The sequence below is a fragment of the Erigeron canadensis genome, chromosome 7 (genome assembly GCF_010389155.1).
Source record: "Erigeron canadensis isolate Cc75 chromosome 7, C_canadensis_v1, whole genome shotgun sequence".
Taxonomy (NCBI): domain Eukaryota; kingdom Viridiplantae; phylum Streptophyta; class Magnoliopsida; order Asterales; family Asteraceae; genus Erigeron; species Erigeron canadensis.
In genome coordinates, this window is record NC_057767.1 from 28,855,236 (window position 1) to 28,870,537 (window position 15,302).

At 33.6% G+C, this 15,302-nt stretch overlaps 1 long non-coding RNA gene and 1 pseudogene across 1 annotated transcript; both read right to left on the reverse strand.

The window, feature by feature from the left end:
* Positions 1–216: 216 nt before the first annotated feature.
* LOC122608680 lies at positions 217–7,479 on the reverse strand. The gene is made up of 2 exons (XR_006325285.1): positions 7,385–7,479; positions 217–501 (listed from the first exon to the last, which is right to left on the reverse strand). It is a non-coding gene; the product is annotated as an uncharacterized LOC122608680 (long non-coding RNA).
* A 3,034-nt stretch (positions 7,480–10,513) lies between these two features.
* Positions 10,514–12,701, reverse strand: LOC122608678 (annotated as a pseudogene).
* Positions 12,702–15,302: the final 2,601 nt, after the last annotated feature.

A 15,302-nucleotide genomic window follows, 5' to 3' on the forward strand; every position in this document is an offset into this window, starting at 1 on the left:
ACTATGCGAACGTTCTATTGTTGGGCTATTCTAGCACTATCCACCCTCAACTTTTAAAGGAAGACTTAAAAACTTTAAAATATGAATTTTTATGTATTATTATTATTATTATTATGCTAATAAATTTTGTTGAAATAACAAGATAAGTTAAGCATGGGCCTTTGGTGTGGATTAAGTCCACACGCGAGGCTAAAATAGTTGATGAATATAATAATATGAAGGGAAAATTACTTTAATAAATAAAAAAAAGACTATTTTATAAAATGAACATGTTTTAAAAACTAACAAATTTAAACAATATACCCGTGTTATACAAGTGCAAAACACACGGTTAGTCTAATCCAATCACACTCAAACACGTGGCTTCCATTTTCTCATTGTCTTTCTCTTTCTTTTCAATCACCATCTTCTTTCTTTAATCCCTTTGCAGATTTCTAATCAATTGAGTATGATAACACCACAAATCAAATCACTCTTCCCTTCCTTTAATCAATTAAGCAACTACAACAAAAAAAATTCGTCTTCCATTATAATGATAAAATCATTTTACAACTTTACTGTTACAGGGAATGGGTGTCGGGCTACTGCTGGCCTTTATAAATTTTATAGAAATTTCTTTCTCAATTTTCTTGACAAATGTTACCTTTTCTTACATTATCTGGTTATTGACTTAGCTTTTGTTTCTATTTTTTGTTATTAGTGTTTGTATACTTTGACACATAATGATTTTAGCTACTGTAGACAAATGGGTTGATTACTTGATTTGGCTTTATATGTTATTGCTAAATAATCAGATTTGGCTTTGTTCAGTTCTTATTATGTTTTTCTTTTTATATAATTGAAAGTGGCAAGGTGAAAGGATAATCTAATGAAAGACTTGAAGTAAAGCTACACCATTATTAGCACTAGAAGTCGTTGAATCATTAGCAGAGCCTCAAGTCAGGCATGATAAAGAGTAGTGGGAATGGAAATTGATGCATCATCACCGTCAAAGCCAGTATGTCATATAAACGAGTAGGTGACTCGACCATCTGGGATAGAAAATGATTCATCGCTACCATTCTTAACATTCAATCGTTTCGCGTTTTGTAAGTCAATAATGTTTTGTAGTTTTTGCCTTCAGCAAGTGAAGAAAGTTCGATTTTGCTGTTGTTTTTAATTGATAGAAGGAAAACTGGTTTGATTTGTGTTGTTATCATTTACATTTGAAAGAAAATGGGGTGTTGAGGATAGAAAAGAAAGAGAAAGAGAAGATGAAGAATGGCCATGTGGTGACTTTCAATTGGTTGAAAGTAATCCGTGTGTTTTTGTGACGGTATAGCACGGGTATTTTGTTTAAATTTGTTAGTTTGCAAAACCATGTATATTTTATAAAATAGCATTTCTTTTTTGTTTATTAAAATAATTTTCCCTAATCTGAATGGATAATTCTGTTTCTAGTTGATTATGTATTTGTTGCAAATCTATGAGTCAAGTATGCTAACCGTTATATGATTTATTGTTTTAGTTTTAATGATAATTTTTTAAATTGTTTGAGAATTCATGAGAGTTATTTTGGTTTGTAGGGTGAGATTTTAGAAGTTTGTAATCAAAGTGCACTGGCGGATTCAGGAATGAAAATCACGTGCGTCTAAATTTACTTTGGGCAAAAAATTTTTTTTTTGTTCGTATTCAATAACAGGTCAGGTCAGGTCAGGTCGGGTCGGGTTTTCACGAAACACCACATATATTAAATCGAAATCTTTCTCAAAGCGAGTATTTTCACAAAACACCTATTAATAATTAAGTGAAACTCTCATTAGATTATCTGGTTTTACTTTGTCATGACATTAATTCCACTTCTATTACGACCACTATCTTAACTACGAAGCAATGAAATGAGTTTTTATTATTGTACAATTTTTACTATAGGATTTGATTATTGGTAAATCTTTTTTGGTTCATGCTTCCTCCGATTTTAAACTTTCTCCCACGACTACTCTAAAATCTTGCTAATTAGTTGATGGTGTATCATTATTACACAATATCACTACTCGATTTTTTTTTTTGATAAGCTTAGTATTTTAAAGATTAGAAATTTTGAGTTATAAATGAAAGAAGAGTGACTAAAACTCTAAAAGTTCGTTGGTATGCTACTAATGAACTATTAGGATTGGAAATAGAGCTCATGTATCTTTCTAAACTGTTATATTTTATAACTAACAAAAACTAAGTGTATCTAATTTTAACTTATTTACTTCAAACGTTTTAAAAGACTTATTTCATATTTTACCTAGGTCCAAGCTCTTGGATAACATGTGTCCAATCATAATCTTCTATATGCTTGCTAAAAAAATTCCGATCTAACGTATGTTCGTGGACCTAGTTAGTATACATTTGGAACCGCCCTTGTCAAAGTGTATTATGTCAAGAATTGAAGTATATTTGTAAACTCCTTAAGTGTAGGAGATAATAAGTGATGAACAAATATGAATGTGACTATATGTAGGACTAAGAAGATGTAGACTTATGTTTTCATGAGTTAATATTACAAATTCTTTTGACTTAACGGTGCTAATAAGAGGTATGAAAATGTAGTTGCTAATGAATCGATGAGAAAATGAGGTGAAACGATTGTTCTCATGGGAAAGAGGTGTAAGAATTTGATTAAGTGTCAACTTAATGGTAAAATTTTATGTGAATTTAGGGTTCAACCTAAAGGATAGAGTGATGAGAATAGAGTATAAATATAAAATTGAGATAATTGATGGATTGAAGAAAAAAAAAATCGATAACATAGGTTGACTTGATGTAGGTACGGTGTAATAAACGGGTATACTTTGAGTTGCGAAGTGAGGTTGACGAGGACGTGAACCAAATAAGCGTGGGAGAGTTGTAACACCCCAAATACTTTAAAATGTAACTTTAGTGATTTTTATTATAGTTTTACCTTTAAAGTAATTTCTTGTTATTTAAACATAACAAATGGCGTTTAAATTAGTTGGAACTTTAGTGAATAACGAGTATTTTACCCATCTAAAGTTTCGTAAACTAGTAAATGCCAACCATCTTATTTTCTTTTATTTACAATTTCATTATTTTTCTCTCAACAACCTCCATTCCTTTCTCTCAATTCAACTTCTTCCAATTTATGATTAATCATCTTCATCCAAATTCAAGAAAAAGTTCTAAGTGATAATAACAATAACCTTCATGTTGCTAGAAATTAAATTAAGGGATTTTAGTGTGTGTGGGTGTGTGAATTTCGAAGCACACAAGGAAAATTGGAAAGAAAAATTTGAGTTTGGGATTGCATGTTATCATCTAGTTGATCTCCATCTGAAGTTAAAGGTACTTTTAATTATTTTGATTGTTTTAATTAGGGTTCTTAGAATCCAAGTTGATTTGGGGGTTTTCATCAAAGTAGGTTATTTTGATATATTTAAGATTAGGGTTCTTGATGTTAATGAAATTTGGGAGTTTTTATTTAAAATGAGATACTTTGATTTAATACAAGTTAGGGTTCATGGAAGTGTAACACCCGCCATTTTAACCGGTCAATGCTAGCAAACTGATAAAATAGAAATTAGTCAAATTTAAGTAAATAAACTCTTGTAATGAAAAGGTAGGCATTTGAATAGTCATTAGGAGCGTAATTTTGAAATATATAATATTGTGTCAATGAAATATTTGAACAATACTCAAGTTAAAAGTCTGAACTATACGAATCAAATATCAGGAGAAACCGGAACTAGTCGCGGGAGTGCAAGAGGGGAACAAAACCCCTCCCCACCTCTCATTTCTCTCTTATCTCTTTCTCTTACACACACACACACACACACTTTCCTTTCTCTCTCAATCTCAAGAACACACACACAAAACACACACTAATCTTTTCTTCTATAAATTTCAGATCTAAGGCTCTAGTAAACATCAAAGTGTTAGAAAATTGTTATATATCATATCCTTATCTTCAAACTTCAAGTAATTTTGGGTTAAATCAAGTGTTCATCCACTTTAAGGCTTTAATAACCGAATTTGAGCTTCCGGTCAAATTGGTAAGTGTTTTTTAGCTCAAAATGTTCCTCTTACGTTGTAGAATACTTCCTTGTTATACATCTAAACGATTTGTGGTCGAATCGAGTGTAAAATGGTTGTTTTTGGTCAAAAATGGGTTTCAAATCAAAGCTTGATAAATCGGAAGTGGGTTTGTGCATTGGTATGTTTTTATGGGGTGAATATACTTGAATTTGGTTGTGTTAGAGTTTGGTAACCGGATTTGGCTTATAAGGTTGTCGATTTTTAGGTCAAAACCCGTTTTTCTTATTCTTTGAAATCTGCGGACGCTCTTGATGAACTGACGGATGATCTGTGTTCATTCGACCAACCGCCGGATCATCCGCTACATCGTTCGCAAATCCTCTGTCCTCCCCTAGCATTTTCATTCGGTTATCGGTCGACATTTAGTGATCCAAAGCTTGTTTATTAGTCTTATATCATCATTTTAAGGTCAACAAAATTGATTAAACATATTTCTAAACACTTTGATTTTCAAGTCAAATTTTAGTACTAATTAAGTCATTGAACCGTGTTTAACCAAAACTCTTTATTGGTCGTTTAAACATTCTCGAATCATTTCCAAAACACCTTTGAGGAAATCGTGGTATAGTATAACTAGTATTGACCATGGCTTGTATCGTGACATATATTGCTAGCTTGTGGACATTAGACGATCATTGGAAATTCGTAGCTTGATATTAACTTGTTGTTGCTGAATCAAGGTGAGTTCCGTAGCTCCATACTCAATTGAGATTCAGGCTGAAAAGTGTACACCTACGTGCTTGTTTGATTGTTTGGTTAATTTGATTGACGACTTATTGTTTGATTAAATGATGGATAGTTTTGATTGATTGTTTGATTGATGGATAGCCTTGATTGATTGCTTGATTGATGGATAGTCTTGATTGGTTGTTTGATTGATGGATGGTCTTGATTGATTGAATAATGGATTGATTGACACGTTTGGTTGATGACGCATATGATTGTGATATTGTGATTATTTAGGATAGATGTACATACATGGAAGTCGGTTATACCTTCAAAGGGTTTGAGATGTGGTGGGAAGGCTGCGGGTGACCCTATATGTAAGCATCGAGAACTCGTTGAAAGTAGAATCCTCCTGAGTGTATGTACGTATAGCTTTGGTTGGTTGATGATTGGTGGATTTGTGATTGAGGTAACACGCATTGTTGGTTATGGATGAGATGTATGTATCCCCACGCTAATGGGAAACGTAAGCGGGAACGTTCGCACCCCTCTTGTATGGGAAACGTGTGCGAGGCCGTTCGCTCCCCGGGGAACGTAAACACGCATACGTATTGATATGGTTATTGATGAGACGCAAGTGCCCCCAAGATAATGGGAAACGTGAGTGAGAACGTACGCACCCCTTTTGTATGGGAAACGTGTGCGAGGCCGTTCGCTCCCCGGGGGACTTGCACATTGTGATGATGGTTGAGAGACACACGATTTACACTCATGCATTGCTTGATCATGTCGCATACATACATATTTTGTGCATTCCTTATTGTTATGCATATTCTTTGACGTTGATATTACTCATGCATAAGTGTGACACGCACCACTCATTCTTGTTGATACATTATTGGCTTGTTATGTGATGAGGTTTACTTTCAGGTACCTATCTTAGTTGATGTTGAGCCTTATAAAGGCTACTTGTAAGCCTTTACTTACCTTACTTATCGTGATATTTGTCGATGGTTACTTGTGAACCATTACTACGCACTCACCAACCTAGTGTTGACTTTGTTTAGTACACTTTTCAGGTAACCAATAGATTCTAAGATGTGTCGGTTGATTGATGTTTGTGCTAAAACTTGGGCTTGGACTTACATGGATCCAGTATTCATTTGCCCCCTTATTTTGCATTTATGCATTATGTACTTGTTTGTTGAAGTTGGATTCACCGAATCCCTTTTTTCATATAGTTCATGTTCTACGATAATCCCATGCATACGCTATATCTTTTCGGTGATATTTCGAGCCTTGCTCGAGGTGTTACAGGAAGTTAACCAAATTGGGGATTTTTAGTGGGATGATCATGTTGTTGTCAAGTTACATGAGTATTTTGAGGGTAAAGTTGTTGGTAACATTCATAGTCAAAGATATAAAAGTGATGATTTTGGTTAATAATGTGAAATGACATTGTTAATATGGTCATAAGTAATATATGACTAAAATGAGAACTTTAAAGTAGGTTAACTTAATAAGAAAATAAGATTGGGATGAGAATTAGGATGATAATAATGTTAGTGATATATGGCTAGATGACCCTATATGCCTATTGTGATTATTGCTAAGTTGAAAGCGATAATATGAGTTCATGTGGTCATCTTCGATTTGGTAGTTCGTCATTGAGGTGGGTACTTTTATATATGATTAAACACATGTTGGATCAATTACATAAAGATGGTGGAATCTATGTGTGGTATATAGATGATGGAATAAAGACCATACGGGGTATGGCTATGTGATTTAGATGCGAATGAGATGATCAGTTGGTTGTTTGAATGTATAGTAATATATACTTGCGTAATTGTGTAGAATTCACGATTTGAGACCCATGGTATAGTGATGAGTAAATGATAAGATGACATATGACCATATGAGATATGACAATGTGATTAAACGATGGATAGTATGTTTTACTTGATTACATGGTTTCACATTTTTGTGTTGACATGAAGGTGTTTATGGATGAGATGATTATGTGGTAATATAGGTTCTATATCTCCTCCTTATGTATTGTTTTCAATATGTGCATGCTTGTATGTAAACGTACTCACTAAGCGTAAGCTTATTCCGTTAGTTGTTTACTTTTATTTAGGTTCCGGAAGTGGGAACAAGTGATTGACTAATAGTGCCTTGAAGTGAATTTATGTGTTTTGAAGGTAGTTATCCAATTTGCGGAGAAATGTTGAGTTTTGTAAAACCTAGTTGGGCTCTCTCAAACCTAATGGCTCTTGGTACATATGAAGTATTTTTGATAAAGTTTTGTTATGTACATTTTTATAAAAAACTTGGGTTAGAGTCATGATCTTTTGTATCTTGATGTATTGTAAAACCCTAGTCGATGTAAACTTATGTAATACGCCCCGTTTGGTTGTAAAGTGAACGTTTGATCAAATGAACACTTTTGTTATGTTTACTTTTGTGTTTGAAACTTGTTTGAATCAGAAATGTTATGTCATGAGGATTGGAATTGAGTTAGAGAAGTTTGCAAATGGTTTTAAGTGTCAAAAATGGTGTTTTGCTGTCAGATGCAGAGATGTGTCGCATGTCCTGCAGGGTGTGACGCAACTGTGAAGCCTCTGAGTTCCCTGACCCGAAAGTTACGCCGCAACTTTTGGGAGGTGTGACGCAACTTTGTCCTCGTTCAGCTGGATTTTTAAACGATTATAACTTTCAAACCGTATCTCCGTTTTCTACGTTCAAGATTTCCACATAAACGTGTTAGAGTCTACTTTCTAATGGTGAAATCTTTTAAATATGAAACTAAACTCGAGTTATCCAAACGTTGGTTCAAAGTACATCGGTTAAGCCCTTCGAAAATATATATATATATTCTTCTATTTTTGGGTTGAGTCGTTTCATGTCTAATAATACTTAATGAAACTTATATAAATTTATTGTGTTTTTAGTGGTATAACTTTTCATCAAGTTTTAAATAACACATAAATTTATATATATGGTCAAAGTTTATAAATAAAACATTTTTAATGAGATGAAGGGAGTATATCAATTACTTTTACATCAATTACCTACACCATTCAATCGGTCCGCCACTAACAATAGCCCTCACCACCACACTGTCGCCACGACAACTACCGCCGCATTGTGCGGGTACCGTGCTAGCTATTTCTAGAAGAAAAGAGGCGATTAAAAATTCTATAAGTTAGAAGTTTAGATATTAAGAGTATATTAGTGAGCTACTTTTCAAAAAAGAAAGGTATATAGTGGTTGGTGTTTATTAAATGAAGTGAATGTATGTGGCCCATAAAATCACATGTCGTAACTTGTAAACCCTAAATTGTCTTTCCCAAAAAAAGTTGTAGCCTACATTAAACCATCTCTCCTCAATTATACAGCCATTTCACCTTCCTTTTTCCTTTTTTTTTTGTCATTTCTAATCAATTTCAATGGAAGGTCGAGTGTTAGATTTTTTTCGAGCCTTTGCCTGAAGTAACGTTACTGAGTGTTTCCGAAACACTAGAAGTTGGTGCTTATTACGACGCAGAGGTCCATGGACACCTAAGACCCTTTGAGGTTCATATATATATATATATGTATGTAGTTAAAATCATCTAATTCAATTTATTTTATTTAAACTAAAAGTTTTTAATTGGATTTTATAGATTGTTGCAATCCCTGATTTTGTGGAGAGTTTTCAACTCGAGGGTACCGAAGTGTTTACTGGTCAATTGCATAATGCACAATTTCAACGTACTCGGATAATAATGGTTCCATGTGTTGATGTGTGTGACTATTACTTGGTGGATCTCCGTCCGGAGTTTTATTTGGGGAAGATCCACATAGAAGGAAATATTTGTATCGCTTCGTTGAGAGAGGGCACACGACACCGGGTCCGAAATCCAAGAGATCTTTCGACTTTACCTCTAACGGATGGTCTCCTCCTGAATTTTAGACCTAGAGTCGGGTGCCTTCTCTCACCGAAGCTACACGAACATTTCCTTCTATGTGGATCTCCCCCAAATAAAACTCCGGACAGAGATCCACCAAGTAGTAGTCACAAACATTAACACATGGAACCAGTATCACCTCAGTTCGTTGAAATATGCAATTGACCATTAAACAGTTCGGTTCCCTCGATTTGAAAACTCTTAACAATATGAGGAACTGCAACAATATGTAAAATCCAATTAAAAGCTTTTAGTTTAAATAAAATAGATTGAATTATATGAATCTATATATATACATATATATATATATACATATATAGGGGTGAGATAATTTGAGACCACCTCTTATTTTAGGACCAACTAGGACCATTGATTTTTGTACACCATCATGATCTACTACGATATACAAGACTTTTTTGTAAAAACACTAAAACTTTTCGGCGATGGAACCATAGAAAAATCATGTGTAAGTGTGTAAGTTAACTCACACATGATTTTTCTGTGGGCCCGTCGCTTGAAAGTCTTAGTGTTTTTACAAAAAAGTCTTGTATATCATAGTAGATCATGATGGTGGTGTGTAACTTACGAAAATCAATGGTCCTTTTTTGAACTTTTTTTAGTTGGTCTCAAATTATCTTTCCCCTACATATATATATATATATATATACATATATATGTATATATATGTACATATATATGTATATATATGTACATATATATGTATATATATGTACATATATATGTATATATATACATATATATACACATATATATATATGAATCTATATGTGTATATATATGATATATATATATGAACCTGAAAGGCTCTCAGCTGTCCACCGACCTCCGCGGTGTAATAGCCACCCAATTCTAATGTTTCGATAACACTCGGTAACGTTAGTTCACGCAAAGGCTCAAAAAAATCTAACACTCGACCTCCCATTGAAATTAATTAGAGATGACAAAAAAGAAGAAAGGAAAAAGAAAGGTGAAGCGACCGTATAATTGAGGAGAGATGGTTTAATTTACGTTACCAATTTGTTTTTTGGAAAGGCAATTTAGGGTTTACAAGTTAAGACAGGTGATTTTATGGGCCACATATATTGAACTTATTTAATTAACACTAGCCCACGAGCCCATTATATACTTTTCTTTTTTGAAAAGTAGCCCACTAATATAGAATTAATATCTACACTTCTAACTTATAGAATTTTTAATCACCTCTTTTCATCTAGAAATAATTACCACGGTACCCGCACAATGCGGGGGTAGTTGTCGCGGAGACAGTGTATTGATAAGGGCGATTGTTAACGGAGATACTTAAAAAGATATATGATTGATAGTGTAAATTAAAATTATTAATGTTAAGTGGATAGTGTATATTGAAACATTTAAGGGATGCCATGTGTAAATATTACACAAATTTCAATATTTCCATAAATAAAGGTTTTTATAATATATATTATAGATGACATTTGTTCATTTGAAACCTATATTTTCATTAAGATCCAATGACCAAATCATGACCCTTGATTTTATCTCTATCTCTACTGTATTATAAAATATTTGTTCCCTCCATTTTTTCAACTCTACACAAATGAAAACCCCAAAATACCCTTAACACTGATTCATAATACCCTTAGAATAAATTTCAACCACTCGTTTTTTTCTCTCTTCTCCATAAATCATTTTATTTCTCTAATTCATTAAAAATCTTTTATCTCAAAAAACGTAAATCGATAAATTATAAAAATTATATGGGTGTTCTTAAAATTTCATGCTCTTTCATGAGAGATGTCATTCGATATACTTTCGACAAATTTTTAAATCCGAGAGTAGAGTCCGTACGGCTAAGACATTTGACTATCACACTCTATGACATATCACAACGTATCACCTATCACTTTACCATCTTACCGTTGCAACGCGCAGATAATTACTCTCGTCCTCATTAATGGATAGGATTATTTCCCACCTTTACTTATAAACCACCCACTCGGCTCGACAACAATTAAAGGACCACTCCGAAACTATACACGTCCCTTTTGTTTGTCAAATGACCTATAATGACCAAATGGACACAAACATATAAGCATGAAACGGTTGGTACCATTTTGTAGTGTTTCTGATTCTATATAAGCAAATGCAACGGTCTTTTCCAAATAAATGTCAATAATGTCAAGTATCATTATATAAAGAAAAATATTTATTATAGTTGTATGATAAATTTAAGAATAACAACTGTAACAGAATGTGAGCATACCAGTGGCTAAATATTCAAGGGTTGCATATCCATATGTCCCCATGACCCTATTCGAAACATGGCTTTTATCACTAGTTGGCCCATCCTTGGCTAGGCCGAAATCAGAGAGTTTTGCATTGTACTCCTATTTGAAACAGAGAATCAATCATTATCAAAACTAAAACAGCAAACGAGACTCGTAAAATGGTTTAGTCATTTGATTTCAAGCGACGCAACATACAGAATCAAGCAAAAAATTAGAAGTCTTGAAATCCCTATAAATTACTTTTGTTTCGGCACTATGAAGAAAAGCAAGTCCTCTAGCGGCTCCAAGAGCAACTTTTAATTGAAGACTCGAGGAAAGTGGTTGGAAGTAAGATCCTCCTAATAATATCAAAAACATGAATCATTTGATCAATGTAATCACTGAAAAACAAAACATAGACTTACTCCTGAACAAGTGATTCTCCAAGCTCCCACGCGGCAAGAACTCCTAAACTAAAAGCCGGTGTTCATCTTCCAAACAATACTCAATCGAATTCACAAGATTGGGGGGCGAAAACTGGCCTAAATAGTTCACCTCTGCCTACAAAAACCAACATATTTTGGATCACAAAAACGATGAATGAATCTTTTTAAAGCTGATGTAGTAATAAGATTCTAGAGGCTTACCAGCCACTCCCTATGACCTTGAAAGCTTTCTTGACTAAGTCTTTTGACGGCAATAACAACTCCAGTCCCAGCCTTTGCAGCAGTAAACGACTGGTCATGGATCCACCCTTTAAAAACCGACCCAAACCCACCTTCTCCCAATACGTTCTCTGGACGAAAATTTCTAGTAGCATTTCGGAGATCTGAATAGTTAAAGCTCTTCAATTTGGCTGATTGTAAGATTTCACCTTCAGTCCTTGGAGTTAGTGGGACTGATGAGACCTTGCTCCCACTTGAATTGCCATTATCGATCACTTCCATATGTACTTACATTTTTTGAACTTACCCATGAAGTTTTTAACACAAAGGGAAATAATATATCTATAACATATTTTAGCCGTGTACAACTTATATGCATTTTTTACTTACATTTTTGGAACTTACCCATGAAGTTTTAACACAAAGAGAGATAATATATATACAACATATTTTAGCCATCTACAACTTATATATTTTTTATACTGCGCAATATACAACTGTGTATAGCATACATTGTTGTAGATAACTAAAATTTGTTGTAGATATATCACTTCCCTAACACAAATATGAGTAACTAAATTATTGATTCTGATTTTTTCGAACATTCCACTGTAAAGTTTATGCTTTTTTCACTCATTCTTAAAGGGTATTTCAAATTGATTAAATATAAATTAAAGTCACCTTAGAATTTTGATGATACGTCAATCAACATATACAGTTTGTGAGTATGCAATCTAATATCATTATATAATAATAAGAAGTTATGGGGGTCCCATGCCACCTAGCATGGGGGAGTGTGAGAAAGTTTAGGATTTTTGGGTGGTGATTCCCTGTTGGTAACTCGTATTATGTATACGGTTTTATGTCATCCAAATCCAATCCTGTGAAAGTAAGTTGTTTCGCAATGTTGAAATAAGAGAAATTCTTGCTATGGTTTAGAATGTATTCCTCAGAAATTATCTGCCTTCCTTCGTTATTCAAATCACGTATTTATAGGAATTTCATAGATTCCCTGTCATTATTAATATTATTTTGGATATATTTTATTCGAGATATTATCCGATATAATCGATATTATTCGATTATTATTATTTTGGATAAATATTATTCCTGGATAGATTTTATTCTAGATATTATCTCATATAATCGATATTATTCGATTATTATTCTTTTGGATAGATATTATTCCTGAAAAGATTTTATTTTGGATATTATCCGATATAATCAATATTATTCGATTATTATTCTTTTGGATAGATATTATTCCTGGATAGATTTTATTCTGGATATTATCCGATATAATCGATATTATTCGATCATTATTCTTTTGGATAGATATTATTCTTTTTAAATAAGTTTTATTTCTTTGGCATTGTATGTATACTATGTTATCATATGTATACTATAAAATTTGTATCTTGAAAGTTAAAAACTAAGATCAGGATTCTCGAAAAAGCATAAATATATATTCTTTCTTTGAATAATAACAATACTCAATCTCGCCCTGTTTGAATATAGTTTAAGTAGCATTAAAATAAAACCCATTCACAAAGTTTGTGTCTTTTTTGATAATTCTTTGATGGGGTTTATCTAGTTGATTCAATGTCAACTAAACAGAACTAAAAAACTAAATCTAGAAATTTAGTTCCAAAAAGCAGGAATTCCCACCAAAACAACACATAGTTTTCCATATTTTAATGGGTATATTAAATTGATTTAACTCAAGAGTCAAGACAATCCCAACTTAAAAATAGAAGCTTGAAATTTAGCACCAAAGCACAAGATTCCCACCAAAAAATTATAAACCATAAGTACGATGAGAATGGTCATTCTCATGCCTAGTCATGTATCAATAATATACTGCCACATTATTTCAGGCCTAACTCATGCCTAGCTATGCCTAACCTATGACAACCATGCCTCTTCATGTCTCACCATCCCTTTATTATTTTCCTCCAATCATACTTCCACTCTCTCTTATCCCTCCATAATTGATTATCCTTCTCCCTCTCTTCCATCCTTAAGCGACAATGTATGCCGAAATCACTCATACCTAGCCCATGGCTTGACGTTGGCGGCGGTATTTGCCGCTAGGCATGGGCATGCCTAACCTCACCTCATGCCTAGACCATTGCCATCATCCTTTATATATATATATATATATATATATATATTATTTTAATTGTTTATTTTTTTTTGTTTAGGAGGATTTATCACTTACCTATCAGATTAATTTAATATATTATTAACTAATAAGATGTAATATATTAGGAGGTAAATGTTCATTTGAATCTTTAATTTTACTTGAAATGCATTATATTACATGTCCTTCCCCCGAAAGGTTGGCCATGTTATCATTATTCTCCTTCCAAATCAAATTTCATTTTGCACCTCCCTCGGCTAACCTTCAGCCTTCAAACCCTAAATCTTAGAGTGGGAACCCTCATCCTTTTTAGGGTTTTAGAATGTGTCTCTCCCCCAAAAGGGTGCCCTTTTTTAGGGTTTTAGAATGGATTTCCCTCCCCTCACCTCCACCCCAAAATAAGAAGAAAAAAAAAAAAGTTGACTTTTTAGAGTTTTAAAATGTGCTAATGCAATAATCTAGGACTTCATACATTCTAGTGACAACTCTCTTCTCTTAGCCCCTTTTCAAGCAACCCAAATAAATTTCAATTTGGTAATTTTATGACTTTCCATCATAAATTTGGCCAGAAGGCCCGGATGGAAACAAAACATAGTTAAACAAGAAATCTAGGAAACAAATTGAAGAATAAATCCTAAGATTCATCCAGCAAATCCTCATCCTCGACTATTTCCTCAGCAACCTCCCACGAACTCTAGCGACCTCCTCACGAACTCCAACGACCTCACGAACTCCAGCGACCTCCTCACAAACTCTAGTAATCTCCTCTCGTCCAAGGGCATATGTGACTTTGACGATACAAAGTCTTCCTTAGGTCAATGTTTTTCGGTTGACAAGAATAACCCTTCAAATATCTTCGGGCACCGAACTGTTTTCTGGTCAATTGCATAATGCACGATTTCAACGTACTCAGTTGATATAGTGCCATGTGTTTATGTCTGTGACTATTACTTGGTGGATCTCTGTCCAGAGTTTTAATTTGGGGGAGGTCCACATGGAAAGATATGTTCGTGTAGCTTCGATGAGAGAGGGAATGCGACCTCAGGTCCGAAATCCAGGAGGAGACCTTTCGTTAGAAGTAAAGTTTTAGAGGTTTTAATCTATTGTTTTTAAAAAAAATTCATTGGATGAGCCGTGTGCCAGTTTTAGTGGGTTCAAAGTAGAACCCCGAGACAACGTGTCACTTTCAAACTTGACTTTGGCGAGTGGAGAAATTTTATTTTGAGTTTTTATACCTTTGGGTAGAGGTAAGACGGTCTACAGCTCACTTCACAAAACCCGCTCAGGGACTCGATCTTGTTGTTTTATTATAGTTTCTTTTTGTTATATTGATTTTTACCATTTATTTAATTTTTTCATTACTAGAATCTATGAAGCACGGAAACGCTAGTACCCCTAACTATGGGACGGAAACACATTAGAAACGCACAGAAATGTATATAATTTTCAAGTTTGACAGGAATAACCCTCAAATGTTGACACTAATAAAGACTTTTGATTTAATTATTAGTTATTAAGTATTAATATA